Consider the following 22,050-nt stretch of genomic DNA (forward strand, 5'->3'; position numbering starts at 1 on the left):
ACCTCCGTGGCGGAGGCTCCGTTGAACCCCTGAGGCAGACTCACCAAACCCCTAGGGTTCGATCAAACGCAGGTTAAGAACCACTGGGTTAGATTGTCCGCACTGAGATCGGTAGATTGTGAGTTTAAACCCCGGCCGAGTTATACCAAAGACTATAAAAATGGGACCCGTTACCTCCCTGGACGGTGGAACAGGGGTTAGTGCATGTGCCTCACAATGTGAAGGTCCTTAATTCAATCCCGGGCTCTGGATCTTTCTGTGTGGAGTTTGCATGTTCTCCCCGTGACTACGTGGGTTCCCTCCGGGTACTCTGGCTTCCTCCCACCTCCAAAGACATGCACCTGGGAATAGGTTGATGGGCAACACTAAATTGGCCCTAGTGTGTGAATGTGAGTGTGAATGTTGTCTAGTGGCCTAGTGGTTAGAGTGTCCGCCCTGAGATCGGTAGGTTGGGAGTTCAAACCCTGGCCGAGTCGTACCAAAGACTATAAAAATGGGACCCTTTACCTCCCTGCTTGGCACTCAGAATCAAGGGTTGGAATGGGGGGTTAAATCACCGCTGCTGCCCACTGCTCCCCTCACCTTTCAGGGGATGATCGCCACACCTAGTGTGTGTGTGAGACAATCATTGGTACTTTAACTGTCTACACTGCAAAAATTGAAATCTAAGTAAGATGAAATATCTCAAATAAGGGGGATATTTTCTTATTTTCTGTCGGATAAGATAATTCTTCTCACTAAGCAGATTTTATGTTAGAGTGTTTTACTTGTTTAAGGGTTTTGGTCCTAAATGATCTCAGTAAGATATTACAGCTTGTTGCTGAGATGTTATGACCTATATTGAGTAAAACATGCTTGGAACTAGAATATCAAGTGTCTCAAAGCTGTGTCATCAACACTCACAAGTATAAAACTACTTTTTTTAAAGTAATAATTTCTTATCTCAAGCATGACAAAAAAAAAATCATGATGCTGCGCACACATCATTATGTCAAGATAATGGCTCTAGCATTTACTTAATTTAAGAATACATTTCAACATATTTAAGCAAATAGGTCTCTTTTTTTTCTCCCAAGAAAAGTGCACTAGTTATTAGTGAGAATGTAGTTATTTTAAGGTATTTTGGGGTTCATTGAGGTTAGCTAATTTTACCTGTTTTGGAAATTTTCTTGTTCTATTGGCAGATAATTTTGCTTAGTTCAAATAAAATACCCCTAATTTTTGTATTTTTTTTCTTTCTTGTTTTTGAACACTGACTTTTTGCAGTGTATCTGTGTTGGCCATGGGATGAGTTAGCAACTTGTCCAGGCTGTACCCCGCCTTCCGCCCGAATGCAGCTGAGATAAGCTCCAGCACCCCCAGCGACTCCGAACGGGACAAGCGGTAGGAAATGGATGGATGGATGATTTTATAAAATAGTGTGGGATCAAAAATAGCATTTTCAACGGGACATTTTTGTCACAAAGTGCTAATGTGTAATTTGTTTTGTGTAGTCTCGCTGATTTAAAGAATGGCAGTGACAATTCAAAATGTAAAAAAAAAAAAATATTTCAACAAACTTCACAAAATATCCCTCTTATGGTTTAAAAGGATATATATCAAGTGACTTATTCATAGGGCTGGGACGATTAAAAAATAGCATTATTGCTTGACAGCAATATTGAATATTGATTCTTGGCACTCAGCATCAAGGGTTGGAATTTGGGGTTAAATCACAAAAAAATGATTCCCGGGCGCGGCCACCGCTGCTGCTCACTGCTTCCCTCACCTCCCAGGCATTGATCAAAGGTGATGGGTCAAATGCAGAGAATGATTTCCCCACACCTAGTGTGTGTGACTGTCATTGGTACTTTAAAGGCCTACTGAAACCCACTACTACCGACCATGCAGTCTGATAGTTTATATATCAATGATGAAATATCAACATTGCAACACATGCCAATACGGCCAGGTTAGTTTACTAAATTGCAATTTAAAATTTTGCGCCGAAGTACCCTGCTGAAACGTCGCGGTATGATGACGCGTGCGCGTGACGTCACGCATTGTAGAGGACATTTTGTTCCAGCATCGTTCCCAGCTATTAAGTCGTCTGTTTTCATCGCATAATTCCACAGTATTCTGGACATCTGTGTTGCTGAATCTTTTGCAATTTGTTCAATGAATAATAGAGACATCAAAGAAGAAAACTGTAGGTGGGAAGCGGTGTATTTCGGCCGCCTTTAGCAACACAAACACAGCCGGTGTTTCATTGTTTACATTCCCGAAAGATGACGGTGAAGCTTTACTATGGAACAGAGCGGTCAAGCGAACACGGTTGGATTGGACCAGACACACAAAGTACAATGTATTATGCAACGATCATTTAGAAAGATCGTGTTTCGAAGAGGGTCCCTTGCGAAGGGCAGAGATGGGCATCGCCACCACCCGTCGACTGGTGCTGAAGAAAGGTGCGGGGGCGACTATCAGGTTGTACTGGTACGACCATATAATCTCACTAAAACACTAGTAACACATCAAGCAGATAAGGGATTTTCCAGAATTATCCTAGTAAATTTGTCTAGTAACATCTGAATCGCTCCCTCTGTATAGTCTTTTTTTTTCTTCTAGTCCTTCACTCTCACTTTCCTCATCCACAAATATTTCATCCTCGTTCAAATTAATGGGGGAATTGTCGCTTTCTCGGTCCGAATCGCTCTTGCTGCTGGTGGCCATGATTGTAAACAATGTTCAGATGTGAGGAGCTCCACAACCCGTGACGTCACGCGCATGTCGTCTGCTACTTCCGGTACAGGCAAGGCTTTTTTTTTTTTATCAGCACCAAAAGTTGCGAGCTTCATTGTTGATGTTCTCTACTAAATCCTTTCAGCAAAAATATGGCAATATCGCAAAATAATCAAGTATGACACATAGAATGGACCTGCTATCCCCGTTTAAATAAGAAAATCTCATTTCAGTAGGCCTTTAACTTTATCTTTGTCGAAATTGCTTTAAAATGAAAAGAGGTAGGATTAAATGAGATCTGTTTCTTCCAACTCCTTTTCGAACACGCTGTAATGAGAAAATGACAAATATGTGATGTATCGTATTGTAATTGTATGCATGTTCAAAATAAACTAACACTACAACCATGTTATGACTCAAAATATTGAAATTGTTCAGTCGGCGGCAGTTTTCTTATGTTCAATGTGGAATGTTGCCCTCTTTTTTACAACACAAGTTGCCTTTGAAAAAAATAAAAGATAAAAAATTTCATTTTTACTACTAAACTTCTTCTCAAATGGTAGCACATAATAAGCGAGGTCTGGTCCTCGTAATAACAGGCTCATCCGTCTCGGGCAAATCGATAGCTGCGGAGAGCACCTGTTCTCTTGCCGTGTGGTACTCAATGTTCTGAGAAGCTCATGCATCAGTGGCACATGGTCCTGTCTCCAGGTCAGCGGCCATAAAGCAAGTTAATATGTAACAAACTCCAAATAGATGCTGCTTCTCCTTGCTTTCTACCTTTAGTTCAGGCGGGGAAAAGGTAGAGAAGCTCAACTTATACCTTTTACTCAACAGATGTTTGGGTGAGAAGAAGCTGTCACTTTTTGTCGACTAGAACAGAATAGAATGCAACACATGCCTGACATTTGTCATCAGTACTTATTCATGAGCCCCTTCCCCTTCTAATAGAGCGGGGGTCAGCAACCCGCGGCTCTAGTGGCTCTCTGGAGCTTTTTAAAAAATGTATGAAAAATGGAAAAAGATGAGGAAAAAAATATATATTTTTTGTTTTAATATAGTTTCTATAGGAGGACAAACATGACACAAACCTCCCTAATTGTTATAAAGCACACTGTTTGTATTAAACATGCGTCACGAGCGCCGTTTTGTCCTACTAATTTTGGCGGTCCTTGAACTCACCGTAGTTTGTTTACATATTTAACTTTCTCCGGCTTTCTAAGACGTGTTTTATGCCACTTCTGTTTCCGTCCCGTTTTGTCCACCAAACTTTTAAGCTTGTGCATGAATGCTCAAAAGTGAGTTTTGTTGACATTATTGACTTGTGTGGAGTGTGCTAATCAGACATATTTGGTCACTGTGTGACTGCAAGCTAATCGATGCTAACATGCTATTTGGGCTAGCTCAGTGGTTCTCAGCCTTCTTGGAGGTACCGAACCCCATCAGTCTCATAATTGCATTCACCGAACCCTTCTTTAATGAAAAATAAAATGTTTTTTTTTCTCAAATTCAAGACAAAGTTATATGTTTGTTTTTTTACTGGTGCACAAAATGAGCCGTGCATGAACATCATCTTGTTCAAAGAACAAAACCAACACAGTGCATTAACTCCCAACAAATGACACACCTGCGAATCAGATGGAAAATTAGAGGGAACACTGTTTGGGGGTGTCCATAATACGGCGATAGGGAAAAGTTTTTATTTACACGATGAGTCGGGTGTGTCTTGACCTCCGCCGAACCCCTGAGGCCGACTCACCGAACCCTTGGGGTTCGATCGAACCCAGGTTAAGAACCACTGGGCTAGCTATATGTACATATTGCATCATTATGCCTCATTTGTAGCTATATTTGAGCTCATTTGGTTTCATTTAAAGGGGAACATTATCACAATTTCAAAAGGGTTAAAAACAATAAAAATCAGTTCCCAGTGGCTTGTTTTCTTTTTCGAAGTTTTTTTCAAAATTTTACACCTCCCGGAATATCCCTAAAAAAAGCTTTAAAGTTCTTGATTTTCGCTATTTGCGATGCGACTGTCCATTTCCCTGTGACGTCATACAGGGCTGCCAATACAAACAACATGGCGGTTACCACAGCAAGATATAGCGACATTAGCTCAGATTCAGACTCGGATTTCAGCGGCTTAAGCGATTCAACAGATTACGCAAGTGTTGAAACAGAAGGTCGGAGTATTGAGGCAGATAGCGAAAACGAAATTGAAGAAGAAACTGAAGCTATTGAGCGAATAGCTATTGACGCTGTTCGGCCATAGCATGGGTGTACCTAATGAAGTGGCCCATAGCATGGCTGCCTTATTAGCATCGCCGGTAAAATGTGCGGACCAAACGATCAGGACTTTCGCATCTTGTAAAACTGGAGCAACTTAAATTTGTCGAATGGTAAGTGTTTGTTTCGCAATAAATGTGGGTATCTAGTTTCAAATGTACATACAGCTAGCGTAAATAGCATCTTAGCATCGATTAGCATAGCATGTTAGCATCGATTAGCTGGCAGTCATGCTGCGACCAAATATGTCTGATTAGCACATAAGTCAACAACATCAACAAAACTCAACTTTGTAAATTCGTCGACTTAATAGTTGCAAACGCATCTGCAGGTTATCCAAACATCTCTGTGCCATGTCTGTCTTAGCATCGCGGGTAAAATGTGCAGACACTCTGGCACATTCAATGGGGGTCTGGCGGCAGATTTCTTTCCAGTGGTGCAACTTGAATCCCTCCCTGTTAGTGTTGTTACACCCTCCGACAACACACCGACGAGGCATGATGTCTCCAAGGTTCCAAAAAATAGTCGAAAAAACGGAAAATAACAGAGCTGAGACCCGGTGTTTGTAATGTGAAAATGAAAATGGCGAGTGTGATGTAACGTTCTGACGTCATCGCTACAAGACCGATAAACAGAAAGGCGTTTAATTCGCCAAAATTCACCCATTTAGAGTTCGGAAATCGGTTAAAAAAATACATGGCCTTTTTTCTGCAACCTCAAGGTATATATTGATGCTTGCATAGGTCTGGTGATAATGTTCCCTTTTAAATCCTCTTAATTCAAATTATATCTCATGACACACTATCTGTACGTAATTTGGCTTTTATTTTTTTACGGCTCCAGACATATTTGTTTTTGTATTTTTGGTCCAATATGGCTCTTTCAACATTTTAGGTTACCGACCCCTGTAATAGAGGAGTACGAGTGCTAAATAGCCATTGCCTCCGGGGGGGGGGGGCACCTCCTCCTCCTCCTCCACATCACAGTTTCCATGAACAAACCTCTCTTGGTTAATTAAGTCGGGTTTCCTTACAGCTTCGACTCTCTCCGGGGACGGTCCCACCCCCCCCGTCCTCTTTCCTTATCTCCAACATCACACTGGCCCTTTTTCTGTGGGCTTTCACTCGCATTAACAGTTAGAGTGGTTGACCTCCAAGTTAGAATACAAAGCAGAGTCAATAATCTTCGCTACTAAGGTGGAGAAAAGCGAGAGAGAGAGAGAGAGTGTAAAGAAGAAAAAAAAAAAAAGACTCATTTTCCGGAGCTATACAGAGATTCATCAATGGTGAGCTATTTTCAACACCTCGGGGAGGGTAATTGGCACTCTCGCTATCACTGTCAGACATGATGCTGAACATCATGGCGCCTGTTTACATATTTATTACATTCTGTGATGTTGACACAATCATTCGTAATGAAAAAAAACCTCCTTCGCAGGGAAGAAAAAAAAAAAAAAAAGCACCCCTGAACCACAACACATTCCCGGGTTGCCTCACCCCCCCCCCCCCCCCCCCCCCTTCCACAAACACTAAACACACCTTCTGCCTCACTATTCAGGCACACAATCCCTTGTGGCCCACTTAAACGCTGTGCTCCGCCGAGCAAGTGCGAGCCCGACAAAGACACACGGGAACAAAAGCGTCCGAGGAGGGCCACGTTTTGGTTTTTCTTTTTGCCCCGCACCCCTCACCGCCTCCGTTCCTCTTACTAAAAACGATGACGAGCGCAAGGTTCCCCTTTATAAAAAATAAAATAAAATAAAAAACACTAGTACTTTTGTTTTTTTTCTAATTCGAGAGCCGAGTCATGTAATAGGAGATATTAAAGAACTTTGAAAGAAGCGCACACGTCGCAACTAAGCCAAGGTGTCAGCATTGTAGTTGAACAAGGAGACGCCGAAGAACAAAAAAACCCATCAGAATAGTCACAGAATTACAAAACTTACAATTTTATCGTGTTTTTGTGTGAATAAATTTGACATAGTAGAGGGGGAAAAGTTGTAGTTTTTAATGAAAATGAGGTCATAATATGTGGAGGAAAAATATTTGTTATGTGCCACCCACGCTGGTTTAAATGTAACTTAGATATTGGGTTACTTTGAGTCACTAGAGAAAAGCGCTATATAAATATAATTCATTCACTATATATGTAAATATATAAGTAAACATTGATTGATTGATTGATTAATTGATATATATATGTATATATATATGTATATATATATATATATATATATATATATATATATATCTATATATATGTATGTATATATGTATATATATATATGTATATATCTGTGTGTGCATGTATATGTATATATATGTATATATATATGTATGTATATATATATGTATATATATACAGTATATGTGTGTGAATGTATATGTATATATATATATATATATGTATATGTATATATATATATATATATATATATGTATGTATATATATGTATATATATATGTATGTATATATATCTATCTATATATATGTATGTGTATGTATATATATCTATCTATATATATGTATGTATATATGTATATATCTATATATATATGTATGTATATATGTATATATATGTGTATATATGTATATATATATATGTATGTGTATATATATATATATATATATACACACACACACACACACACACACACACACACACACACACACACACACACACACACACACATACATATGTATACATAAATAAAGGTTTGGACACACCTTCTCATTTCAATGTGTTTTCTTTATTTTCATGACTATTTACATTGTATATTGTCACTGAAGTTATCAAAACTATGACACCTGTGAAGTGAAATCCCCTTTCAGGTGACTACCTCTTGAAGCTCATCGAGAGAATGCCAGGAGTTTTCAAAGCAGTAATCAGAGCTTTCAAAGGGTGGCTATTTTTTTTGAAGGAACTAGAATATAAAACATGCTTTCAGTTATTTCACCATTTCTTGTTAAGTACATAACTCCACGTGTTCATTCATAGTTTTGATGCCTTCAGTGACAATCTACACTGTAAATAGTCATGAAAATAAAGAAAACACGTTGAATGACAAAGTGTGTCTATACTATACGAGATATATATATATATATATAATATTTATTTTAAGAGAATAATATCTTGATATTACACTCACTAACTGTGGTAAAATGGGGAATTTTCATCACGTTAAAAGTATAAACGTTTGAAAAAGAATAAAATATTGACAATTTTATGATTTTTTTCTTGTAGCAAAAACCTTTAAACTTTCATTTTTTCTAACTAGTGATGTAGAGTGTCCATGCACTAAATTAGTACGATTTGTCAAAGAGATCCGCTCTAAATAAACGTCCTTCAACCCATTGGAACACTTTAATCTGAGCGTGTTCTGTTCTTGAAAAACTGGAGCAACACACCTGGATCGTGCGATGTAAAACCAGATCTTTTGAGTGGTTGTGTGGCGCCGCACGGGACCCTTTTTATCGCGCATGCGCCAGTCTCAACGCTCGGCATATAACCCAGAAGCAGATTCCGGTAAATAAAAAAGGCAACAATTGGAGTAAAGAGGAAACTGTTTATTTGCTTCACAAATTAAAATGATGTAACATTTTAAAATGCGCCAATGGGAGGGAAAAAAAGCTAAGGAAATGTACGATACCGCAGCTTCATTCAGACTCACGACGAGTGAGATGTAAGATAATGAAGCAGGAATATTGCAAGGCAAAAAAAAAGAAAGTGCATACAAACCTTTTTTTTTACTGCATTTGCTAGGCTGTGTACTTGTAAGAAGTAGCAGATGCCTTGTGTGACGTCTTAGGTAAACCGGAAAAGCAATACATTATTCCGCGCTAAAAGGTCAAAAAGCGCCTCGAATGTACAGAAGGCACATGGCGTATAAACAATGGTCACATGAGAGAAAGGGCATGGACACTGGGACTTCACATGTAGGTGTGAGAATACAAAAAAAACAACTATTTGAGAAATCCGACTAATTTAGTGGTTGGAAACATAGTTAATGTGAACATTTCATTTCATACATTTCATGGCCCAAATAGTTTACAGTAGCACTATTCATAATCCTAATACCAGGGTGTCTAGTGAGGGTCATTTTGTACTCCCTTGTCCCAGGAAGAATTCCTAACGGAAATCTTTTATTTATAAATCTGTATCGCTCTGGAATAACCTGCCTCGAATTCTCACTGGCATTGAACGTAAACAGGTTTTTAAAAGGAAAGTCATATTTTATCTGAGTCTGTAAATAATTAGTTTATTGATTATTTTTGTTTGGTTGTGTATTGTGTAGTTATATTTATATGGTAATTATTATTCTGTGACTGTAAATTGTTTGCTTGTTTTCTTATTGATGCTTTCAGTTGTTTCTGTATTTGTGTAGTTATAATTATATGTTTTTACATGTAATTGTATTGAGTTTGTGGACCCCAGGAAGACTAGTGGGTAGTTGTGGCAACCAGCTTATGGAGATACTTAATTAAAAAAAAAAAAAATCATATCACAGTTATTATGACTAAAACGGTTATCATTATTATGGCAGTTTTGTTGAATATACTCAAAACGTTATTAAACACACACACTGAAATCTTTTGACTCTTTTAAATGTGAAGTGAATTATATTTATACAGAGCAGGGGTCACCAATCTTTTTGAAACCAAGAGCTACTTCTTGGGTACTGATTAATGCGAAGGGCTACCAGTTTGATACACACTTAAATAAATTGCCAGAAATAGCCAATTTGCTCAAATTACATTTAATAAATAAATCTATATATATTAAAAAAATTGGTATTTCTGTCTGTCATTCCGTTGAACATTTTTTTTCCTTTTACGGAAGGTTTTTTGTAGAGAATAAATGATGAAAAAAACAAATAATTGAAGAGTTTAAAAGAGGAGAAAACACGAAAAAAATGACAATTAAATTTTGAAACATAGTTTATCTCCAATTTTGACTCTTTAAAATTCAAAATTCAAACGAAAAAAATGAAGTGAAAATTAAAAAAAGAATTTATGGAAAATCATTAGTAATTTCTCCTGATTAAGATTAGTTTTAGAATTTTGATGACATGTTAAATAGGTTAAAATCCAATCTGTATAATATATAACAAATTGGACCAAGCTATATTTCTAACAAAGACAAATAATTATTTCTTCTAGATTTTGCAGAACAAAAATTTTAAAATAAACTCAAAAGACTTTGAAATAAGATTCATATTTGATACTACAGATTTTCTAGATCTGCCAGAAATATTTTTGGGAATTTTAATCACAATAAGTTTGAAGAAATATTTCACAAATATTCTTTGTCGAAAAAAACAGTAGCTAAAATGAAGAATTGAAATGTATTTATTATTATTTACAATAAAAAAATACTTGAACATTGATTTAAATTGTCAGGAAAGGAGAGGAAGGAATTTAAAAGGTAAAAAGGTATATGTGTTTAAAAATCCTAAAATCATTTTTAAGGTTGTATTTTTTCTCTAAAATTGTCTTTCTGAAAGTTATAAGAAGCAAAGTAAAAAAAAAAAAAGGAATTTTTTTAAACAAGTGAAGACCAAGTCTTTAAAATATTTTCTTGGATTTTTAAATTCTATTTGAGTTTTGTCTCTCTTAGAATTAAAAATGTTGAGCAAAGAGAGACCAGCTTGCTAGTAAATAAATAAAATTTAAAAAATAGAGGCAGCTCACTGGTAAGTGCTGCTAATTGAGCTATTTTTAGAACAGGCCAGCAGGCAACTCATCTGGTCCTTACGGGCTACCTGGTGCCCGCGGGCACCACGTTGGTGACCCCTGATATAGCGCTTTTACATTATATCTAAGTTAGATTTTTTTTTAAAGCAGTGTGGGTGGCACTGGGAGCAGGTGGGTAAAGTGTCTTGCCCAAGGACACAATGGCAGTGACTAGGATGGTGGAAGTGGGGATTGAACCTGGAACGGGTGAAATAACTAAAATAAGAAAAACAACGGGCGTTTTGTTGTCTTACTCTGTTCAGCGCTCCTTGAACACACCTCCAAATCATATTCCTCTGTGTATAAATCAACTTCTCCGTTCTCAGAGGGCACAGCTTGAATGTTCAATGTACACAATTAAATATATCTGAAGTCATTTAGACAGAAATGTGTTCAGTTTAAATTGGAGTATTTCGTGTCTAAATGTGGAAAGACAGTAAGGTCACTTGTAGCGTGTTTATCGTATTATAAATCGCTCCGGAGTATAAATCGCATTTTGGGGGGAAATTTATTTGATAAAATCCCACACCAAGAATAAACATTTGAAATGCAATTTAAAATAAATAAAGAATAATGAACAACAGGCTGAATAAGTGTACGTTATATGACGCATAAATAACCAACTGAGAAGGTGCCTGGTATGTTAACGTGACATATTAGGGTAAGAGTCATTCAAATAACTATAACGTATAGAACATGCTATACGTTTACCAAACAATCTGTCACTCCTAATCGATAAATGCGATGAAATCTTCTTCCTCGATGTCGCTTCTAAACAACTCTGCCAACTCCAAAAGGTATGCGCCGCTTCCTCTTGTCGTTTTCTGCTGCATATTTCACTACGTCCAGCTTGTAATCTGCAGTACATGATTTCCTTTTCGGTGCCATTTTTGTTCAGCCCTTCTCAGTTTTATAAGTTACCGCCAACGATGAAATGGTCCATTTTAATAGCTATGGCAGTAGCATATAGCAGTTAGCATTCCATGACCCACAATGCACTTCTGCCATGACCCTCCCCTGCCGAATTCTTATTGGTTGACGTGTATGTGACGATTGCTTACATTTTCTTCGTCTCTTCCGCGAATGAAATAAATAATATTTGATATTGTATAATTTGCAGTACATGATTTCCTTCAGGGCTTCACGGTGGCAGAGGGGTTAGTGCGTCTGCCTCACAATACGAAGTTCCTGCAGTCCTGGGTTCAAATCCAGGCTCGGGATCTTTCTGTGTGGAGTTTGCATGTTCTCCCCGTGAATGCGTGGGTTCCCTCCGGGTACTCCGGCTTCCTCCCACTTCCAAAGACATGCACCTGGGGATAGGTTAATTGGCAACACTAAATTGGCCCTATTGTGTGAATGTGAGTGTGAATGTTGTCTGTCTATCTGTGTTGGCTCTGCGATGAGGTGGCGACTTGTCCAGGGTGTACCCTGCCTTCTGCCCGATTGTAGCTGAGATAGGCACCAGCGCCCCCCGCGACCCCGAAAGGGAATAAGCGGTAGAAAATGGATGGATGATTTCCTTTTCGGTGCCATTTTTGTTCAGCCCTCCTCGGATTTTATAAGTTACCGGCAACGATGAAATGACCCATTTTAATAGCTACAGCAGTAGCATATAGCAGTTAGCATTCCATGACCCACAATGCACTTCTGCCATGACCTTCCCCCGCCAAATTCTTATTGGTTGACGTGTGTGTGACGATTGCTGACATTTTCTTCGTCTCTTCCGCGAATGAGATGAAAAATATTATTTGATATTTTACGGTAATGTGTTAATAATTTCATACATAAGTCGCTCCGGAGTATATGTCGCACCCCCAAGCTATGAAAAAAACTGCGACTTATAGTTCGCAAAATACGGTATTCATGTTAGCACTTAGGCTGGCGCCATGAGTTTAAAAAAGTGCGGCTATCAATCACAGATTTTCCATAATTTAAATTTAAACTAACTGTCTGGAGTTTTATAGCGGTTGTCAATAATACTGTTTATCGCTAAATCCCACTATGATTTTTTTTCTCGCATCATAACTTAATAAAACAACTTACATCCTAACATTACAATCTTTTTCTTGTAATATTAAGACTTATTTTTTCCTAAAAATTGAGTCTTTCTTTTTTCCTCAACATTTTAAAAAAAAATTGTCATAACATCATCATTTCAGCACATTTGAACTTTGACGTCAAACATTAAGATTTTTTTTTCTCATTCCATTGCAACACTATTTATAAATAAATAAATGAATGAATGAATGAATGAAAAGACAGCTTTTTTCTTGTTATATGACCACTTAATTCTCTGCAACTTCATTCACGTCAAAGCATTTTTCTCAGGCTATGCCTTGTTTTTAAAATAATATAATAAATAATGGGACCATTCTTTTGAATGTCTGATTCTTTTCTTGTAATATTGCAACTTTATTCTAACAAGACTCAGTCCTTTTTAGCAGTATGTCCTTGACAATAGGCACACTGCAGAAAAGTTCAACAGAATACGCTGAATATTATCCAACAGACCGGTTTGAACATAACATTCCTATTGGAACCAAAAAATGTCAGATTAAAATACTTTAAAAAAAAATCCTGACTCATGTGGTCAGGAGATACTGTTCAGTTTAATTGGCAGATGTGGCTTTGGGCCAGAACGCCATCTCTCCAAATTCAGCGAGGATCTAAAAGGCCTGTTTTGCAGAGGAACACGGAAAGCAAACAAATACAAGCTGCATTCTGCTGAGCCATGAAAATGGATGACTGAATAATTGAATTAATCAGGCTCTCTTTTAGTGATTGGAAATGCAACAAGATCCTGCTGGCAGGTGGCACGCCGCTATTCCTGCCCCGGCAGACAACAGGTAAGCGGTAACATGATCTGATAACTAGCAGTTGACTGGAGAAAAGTGGGGTTCAATACTTATCCCATTTTGGGCATGTAAATGCCAACGGATCAATATGTTTATTTCGGAACATGGTACTTTAACCTAATTGTTTTTGATTTAATGTGGTCTACATTGCAGGTCTTAGGCGGTCTCGCTGCGACCTGAGGAGGTGCACCTGTACTCCCTGTCACCTGCTCTTCCTTCCCCTGATGGGAAATAGGAGGTAGCAGCTGCACAATACACCCACAAAATCATTGTGATGCAACAATAGGCCAACAAGACCGATCAAGGGAATATTGAAGATGCAAGGACAGAATATCAACCCTTAAAAACATTCAAAAATGTACCCCAAATTGAAAAAAAAATGCTATAAAAACATTTTTTTTAGCACTTCCCATGATTCCATCTCTTAAGACCACTTATCAACGATGATATTTTGTTCTTCCAAACAGTTTTTAATTAACAGCACTCTAGCTCTGCCCACTCCCTAAAAAATACATTTGAAACTTTTAGCGTATTATTAGGCTCTGGGATTGATGGATTGACATAAATATAGATTTTCAGACATTTATTTTTTTCTACAGTTTTAGTCTGCCTAAAAACTGCTGTAAACATGTTATGTTTTCCCACACTTTAATGAGTCTATCTTTTAAAACTATTTTTGTCTGCCTGAAATATATACATAGAATATTCATTATATTTTGGGGATTTGGACACTTTAAAGGCCAGTATGTTTACATGAACCCTCTTAATAAAAGAAAAAAAAAAAAGCTGAAGTGGACGGTCAACTTGTTTTTTTTCTTCTTACACAGTAGCAAAACACCATGGCAGAAAACCGTACAAAAAAAAAGAAGTTTTTGCTGCATGCTTTGAGTGGGAAAAGGTAGCACCAGCTAGTGGACGAATATGTTGTGTTAAAAATGAAAGTTTGCAACGTCAAATAGTGGGGCGTGTGTGACCATGCTTTATCAGTATCACGCTTTAAAAAAATGTGCACTAAAAATCAGATTTTAGCCATTAATTTTGACTTCCTAATTTTGATTTATTTAAAAAAAATCAACACAAATTGTTGAAATAATTTTGATAAGTGTTTCATATATTGTGCTCAAGTTAATGTTGCAGATCAATTTGAATTTATTATAAATCATTGAGATTATTTTATTTAATTTTTCAGTATCAAATTAATCAAGACAGTCAAAAAAGGTTTATAGTTAAAAATTACATTTTTATTTTTATTTTCCGGCAAATTGATGCACATTAGATATTTTCTGTTACAGTCTAAACAAACAATGTTGATAAAAGTATTCTTTGTTGTAAGTTTATATTTATTTTGTTGTTATGCAGAGGTGTACTTACAACACATTTATAGACAAAGAATACTATTTATAGTCACGGCAGAGAGTTTGTGTGTGTGTGTGTGTGTTTATAAAATGGCATAACATTTTTTCTTCTTCCTGGGGCAGGGCACAAAAGAAAATAATTGAGAATCACTTATCTTATAAATGTGTTGGCCCTGTGATTAGGTGGTGAAATGTCCAGGGTGTACGCTGCCTTCCGCCCGAATGCAGCTGAGATAGGCTCCAGCACCCCCCGCGACTCCAAAAGGGACAAGCGGTAAGAAATGGATGGATGATTTTATAAAATAGTGTGGGATAAAAAATAGCATTTTCAACAGGACATTTTTGTCACAAAGTGCTAAAGAGTAATTTGTTTTGTGTAGCCTCACTAATTTAAATAATGGCAGTGACGATTCAAAAATGTTTGAGAAAATGTATTTCAACAAAATTCACAAAATATCCCTCTTATGGGTTAAAAAGATATATATCGACTGAATTATTCAAAGGGTTGAAGCGCTAGCAATATATATCGCGATAGACAATCAATATCAATTAAAAATGCGTTCTATAAATATTTGTTTTTGAGTTGGAAATAACAGAAATGATGAAGCGAGGTTGGTTGCCTGAACAAAGGCACTCAGGTATACTAGCAAAACAGGAAGTGATCATTAAGCAATGGGAAGGACACGCTAACAGCCAATCACGTAATAGTATCACATTTGGTCGCGCCATCTTGTTGTCTCTCTGATGATTCTCTGCATGGCAGGAGAAGAGAAAGTAAAACTGAGCGCTGCAGAAAGTGACGAAATTGAGGATAAAAACAGGAAAGGTCACCTCCACAGTTTGGCAGTTTTTTGCTATTTTTTTTTTTAAAACGGACCATAGTCCTTACCCGCTCTCACATCTTTCTTTTCAACCCTTGCCCATTCCCTATTCAGGTACCAAAAAACAACAGGTAGGAGCCAAAGTGCAGGACTAGTCATACCACAGACTATAAAAATAGGACCCATTACCTCCCTGCTTGGCACTCAGCATCAACGGTTAAATTACCTAAAATGATTCCCGGGCGCGGTATGACAATCATTGGCACTTTAACTTTATATAAATACAATACATTACAAAATATAACAAATGTGCTTCTATAAAATAATGATTACTAATATTTTTTAAATAATAATTATTGCATATAACTAATTATTTTCCATACTTAAATAATAAAAATAGACCAAATTAAATGTTACAAAGCTGATACTTCCTGGTACTACACTTGCAGATAACAGTTCCTCTAAGGTTTCTCCGTGTTTACATTTTCAAACTATGCACAAGGGCTGCGAATCTTTCGGTGTCCCACGATTCGATTCAATATCGATTCTTGGGGTCGCGATTCGATTATATATCGGATTTCTCGATTTAACGCGATTCTCGATTCAAAAACGATATTTTTCCGATTCAAAACGATTCTGTATTCATTCAATACATAGGATTTCAACAGCATCTACCCCAGTCTGCTAACATGCTAGCAGAGTAGTAGATTTATGAAAAAAAGCTTTTATAATTGTAAAGTACAATGTTTTATAAACTGGTTGCAATAATGTAAATTTGTTTTAACCATTAAACGAACCAAATATATGACTTATTTTATCTTTGTGAAAACATTGGACACAGTGTGTTGTCAAGCTTATGAGATGCGATGCAAGTGTAAGCCACTGTTCTTTTTTTTTTTTATAAATGTCTAATGATAATGTCAATTGGGGATTTTTAATCACGGCTATGCTGAAATTATAACTAATATTGATACTGTTGTTGATAATATTCATTTTTGTTTCACTACTTTTGGTTTGTTCTGTGTCGTGTTCGTGTCTCCTCTCAATTGCTCTGTTTATTGCAGTTCTGAGTGTTGCTGGGTCAGGTTTGGTTTTGGAATTGGATTGCATTGTTATGGTATTGCTGTGTATTAGTTTGTTGGATTGATAAACAAAAAAAAAATCTATTTAAAAAAAAAAAGAGAATCGCACAACGTGAGAATCGCGATTCGTATTGGAATCGATTTTTTCCCCACACCCCTACCATGCACTATTGCGATACACTTTATTGAGCATTTCTTACACACTCCTTACTTTACACCTACAGTTTGAGAGATTATTATGGTGTTCATAGTGATTGTGTTTAATGTGTTTCAATGGTTTTGATGACATTTGCTGTCCTTTCCGCCTTCATAGCGGAGGGATCACAATCAGAGAAAGGTTACATTTAAAAGAAAACATGTTTACATTTAATATCCTGGTCGTTATTTTCAATAGTTCTTACTTATTCTGAACTATCCTAAAAATATACTTCTACCTGTGTGTGTTTTTTAATTTTACACCTAAGGCTGTATCCTGACAGACAACTGCACAATTAGGTGAGCATTACTCGTTAAATATGATTTATTGGCTCTCATTAGATCAGTGGTTTTCAAAGTGTGAGGCACCTAGAAGACCTCTGGGATGGAGCAACAGCTTAAAGAAAAAAAAAGTAACATGATCAAACATGTTAAGAAATCTCAGTTACGTTTTAATCGGCAACATTTATTGATTTTTAATGAAACAATGAGAGAATAAAAAAGTGGGGTGAGCAAAAAAATAATTAAATAAAAAAACAAATGAAGCGCATTCATTATGTTTCTGTCACTGTGCCACACTTTGAACAACTCCTGCATTAGAGCAGTGTTTTTCAACCTTTTCTGAGACAAGGCACATTTTTTTCACTGAAAAAAATCCCAAAGCACACCAGCGGCAGAAATCATTAAAAAATTTAACTCAGCAGCTGATATTGACAATAAAAGGTTGTTGTCACAATTGTTGGATATGAATTCAAACCCTAACCAAGCGTGCATCACTATAGTTCTTGTCTCAAAGTAGTACTGTCACCACCTGTCACATCAGCCCCTGACTTATTTGGACTTTTTTGATGTTTTCCTGTGTGTAGTGTTTTAGTTCTTGTCTTGCGCTCCGATTTTGGTGGCTTTTCCTCTTTTGATGGTATTTTCCTGTAGCAGTTTCATGTTTTCCTTTGAGCGCTATTACCCGCACCTGCTTTGTTTTCGCAATCAAGACTATTTAAGTTGTGCGGACGCAATCCTTCTTTCTGGGGACATTGTTAATTTTCATGTCATGTACGGATGTACTTTGTGGACACCGTCTGCTCCACACGCTGTAAGTCTTTGCTGTCGTCCAGCATTCTGTTTTTGTTTACTTTGCAGCAAGTTCAATTTTACTTTCGCTTTGCATAGCCATCCTTAAGCTTCAATGCCTTTTCTTAGTTTGACTCGCCTTTTGTCTATTTTTGGTTTAAGTGTTAGATATCTTTTTACCTACACGCTACCTCTCGCTTATTGTGATGACGAAAAAATATTTTTCCGACAACTACAAAGCAATTAGCTACCTGCTGCCACCTACTGATATGGAAAAGTATTACATGGTTACACTGCTGAGCTCTGGACAGCACAGACACTCAACAACGGCACCTTTGTTGATTATAATTACTGGTTAGCAAAAAAATTTTTTCACCCAATTATGTGAAATGACAATCTCCCACGGCACACCAGACTGTATGTCACGGCACACTAGTTGAAACACACTGCATTAGAGTGTGCAGGTGTGCCTAATGAAGTGGCCTCTTCCTTTACACACATTGAACATAAATTTAATTTAAAAATAAAAATATGTGCCACAGGAAGGCACAGTCGACAATGGTTTGCAGGTAAAAAGGTATCTAATACTTAAACCAAAAATAAACAAAAGGCTGAAGGATGCTTAAGGATGGCTATGCAAAACGGAGCTAACACTGAACTGGCTGAAAAGTGAACAAAAACAGAATGCTGGACGACAGCAAAGACTTACAGCGTGGGGAGCAGACAGCGTCCACAAAGTACATCCGTACATGACATGACAATCAACAATGTCCACACAAAGAAAGATAGCGTCGGCACAACTTAAATAGTCTTAATTGTGAAAACAAAGCAGGTGCAGGGAATAACGCTCAGAAGAAGACATGAAACTGCTACAGGAAAAAGCCAAAATAACAGCGCAAAACACAAACTAAAGCACTACACACAGGAAAACACCAACAAACTCAAAATAAGTCACAAGGCCCTGGTGGAGTTTAATTTTTTAACGTTTTCTGCTGGTGGTGTGCCTGTGTTTTTTTTTTTTTAAATAAAAAAAATAGTGCCTTGTCTCAAATTAAAGGTTGTTGAAAACACTGCATTAGAATGTGCAGGTGTGCCTGATAAAGTGGCCTCATCCTTTACACACATTGAACCGAAATGCAATTTTAAAATAAAAAGACGTGCCACTGGAAGGCACACTCATGCTAACTTAGCCTGGTGTTATCAGCTAGCTCAGTGTTTTTCAACCTTTTTTGAGGCAAGGCACATTTTTTTCATTTAAAAAACGGAGGCACACAACCGGCAGAAAACGTCACAAAATTATACTCCACCAGGTCGTCGTGCCTTATTTTGAGTTTGTTGTTTTCCTGTGCTTTAGTTATTGTCTTGCGCTGTTATTTTGGTGGCCCTTCCTGTGTTGTTGGGTGTTTTCCTGTAGCAGTTTCATGTCTTCCTTTGAGTGCTATTCCCCGTACCTGCTTTGTGTTAGCAAGCAAAGCTATTTAAGTTGTTTGCTATCCTTCTTTGTGTGGACATCGTTGATTGATATGTCATGTACGGATGTACTTTGTGGACGCCGTAAGTTTTTGCTGTCGTCCAGCACTCTGTTTCTGTTTACTTTGTAGCCAGTTCAGTTTTACTTTTCGTTTTGCATAGCCATTGCCTTTTCCTTTCCCGTTTGTTCATTTTTGGTTTAAGCATTCCATACCTTTTTACTTTCACACTGCCTCCCGCTGTGGTTTGCACATTGGGATCACAACAAACCATCCTTTGTCTCACCCGACACATCCTGACTTTTACAAAGCAATTAACTACCTGCTGCCACCTACTGACATGGAGTGCTACGTGGTTACCCTGTCGAGTTTTAACCAGCACTGACACTAAGCAATGACACATCATTTGCAGATTATAACTATTGACTTGAAAAAGAAGAAAAAAATAAATAAATGGACCAATTAGGTTAAGTTGGGAGAGTGGCCGTGCCAGCAATCTGAGGGTGACGGGTTCAATTCCCACCTTCTACCATCCTAGTCACGTCCGTTGCGTCCTTGATCGATAAATGCTTTCAAATGTAAAATCGGAAATTATCTTTATCGGTTTCATAATTACCGATATCGGTTTCAAAAAGTGAAATATACGTCTTTTTAAAACGCTGCTGTGTACACAGGCAAAGGATGGAATGAAGAGCGCCAATAAACTTTAAAGGCACTGCCTTTGCGTGCCAGCACAGTCACGTAATATCTACAGCTTCTCACACACACAAGTGAACGTATTGCATACTTGGTCAACAGCAATACAGGTCACACTGAGGGTGGCAGTAAAAACAACTTTAACACTGCTACAAATGTACGCCACACTGAAACACACACACAAAAAAATGACAAACACATTTCGGGAGAACATCCGCACCGTAACATAACATATACACAACAGAACCAATACCCAGGATCCCTTGCAGCACTAACTCTTCCGGGACGCTACAATATACACCCCAGCTCCCACCCTCCCTCTCTCCCCCCTTTTAGCTGCTGGCATTACACTGCAGGCTCTTCTCGCTCTTTCCTGTCTCTCCTTCTCACAGACAAGCGCACCTTCTTACATACGTCACATACTGTCGCGTCATACACCCTCGCATGAGAGGTACCAGCATGAGTAACATCAGCTGTGTTGCTGGCGGAGAGGTGCGGGTGGTAATACGAGAGAAAGAAGGTGCGTATCTGGAAACAAATGAAGGAAGAAATAATTCCTAAGAAAACCAGCATGGGGTCCATTGTCTGGCGGTGGTTTGGCTTCAAGCGGGAATATGTCCAACAATTATGCGGCCAAAGCGTTGTGACAAAAAGTAGCACCTACTGCTAAATTGTAGCATCATTTGAAAAGTCCTCCACTAGAGAATGAAGAGTGCTTGAACCCGCATTTCAACATCTCCTTTCGGTGCCATACCCACAAAATGCCGAAGCAACCATTTCCAGATCGTATAAAAAAAAATAGTCAACAACAGAGTTTAATAACGTCCATAGTAACCTACCACATAGCAAAGGACATACACTATTTGATATCCTGTTACACAGCTCATTTTTATTTGACAGTTATTGAAATATCTTGTGCGACATCAGGCACAAAAGTGCACTTTATTTGTTTTAAACTATTGTAGTGGCGTTCTGTACAAAAAGTGCACTTTAATTTAGTGTTGTTTTGATATGTCATCTTAGTGACATCATGCACAAAAGTGCACTCATAGCTTGTTTTAAAATGTCTCTGACAATCTTGCACTTTCTGTTTTGGAAAGAAAAATGAAATGAATGGAAATGAATGTTTGTGCCACTGCTTAATAACTGTTTAATAAATACAGTTTTGGTCAATTGACTAAGTTGTAATTTCCCTCTCTGCATGAAAGACATTTAAAATGAGCATATATTAATGCAGTGTGAACAAGAATGTTTTAATGTAGACACAAAGAATCATCATTATGGTGTAGGGCTGGCGATATGGCCTTTTTTTAATATCTCGATATTTTTAGGCCATATCACGACACACGATATATATCTCCATATTTTGCCTTAACCTTGAATGAACACTTGATGCGACTGTGTTGGATCCATTCTGTATTGAACTTTCACAGTATCATGTTAGACCCGCTCGACATCCATGTCTTTCGTCCTCTCCAAGGTTCTCATAGTCCTCATTGTCACCGACGTCCCACTGGGTGTGAGTTTTCCTTGCCCTTACGTGGGCCTACCGAGGATGTCGTAGTGGTTTGTGTTGTGGTTTGTGCAGCCCTTTGAGACACTAGTGATTCAGGGCTATATAAGTAAACATTGATTGATTGATTGATATCACAGCAGTAAGATGATTCTATGTGTCTACATTAAAACATTCTTCTTCATACTGCATTAATATATGCTCATTTTAAACTTTCATGCAGAGGGGGAAATCACAACTAAGTCAATTTAGC

General features: G+C 37.7%; 1 protein-coding gene and 1 long non-coding RNA gene across 5 annotated transcripts in view; one reads left to right on the top strand and one right to left on the bottom strand.

Moving 5' to 3' along the window:
* The window catches only part of LOC133535776 (uncharacterized), a 52,887-nt gene extending 38,598 nt beyond the window's left edge, over positions 1-14,289 (top strand). Inside the window, exons 3-4 of the long non-coding RNA XR_009802319.1 lie at positions 13,519-13,586; positions 13,749-14,289. This is a non-coding gene — a long non-coding RNA (uncharacterized LOC133535776). The remainder of the gene's footprint in view (positions 1-13,518; positions 13,587-13,748) is intronic.
* The window catches only part of rfx3 (regulatory factor X, 3 (influences HLA class II expression)), a 73,073-nt gene that overhangs the window by 45,339 nt on the left and 5,684 nt on the right, over positions 1-22,050 (bottom strand). The window lies entirely within an intron of this gene.

This window comes from Nerophis ophidion, linkage group LG17 (assembly GCF_033978795.1).
Source record: "Nerophis ophidion isolate RoL-2023_Sa linkage group LG17, RoL_Noph_v1.0, whole genome shotgun sequence".
NCBI classification, from domain to species: Eukaryota; Metazoa; Chordata; class Actinopteri; order Syngnathiformes; family Syngnathidae; genus Nerophis; species Nerophis ophidion.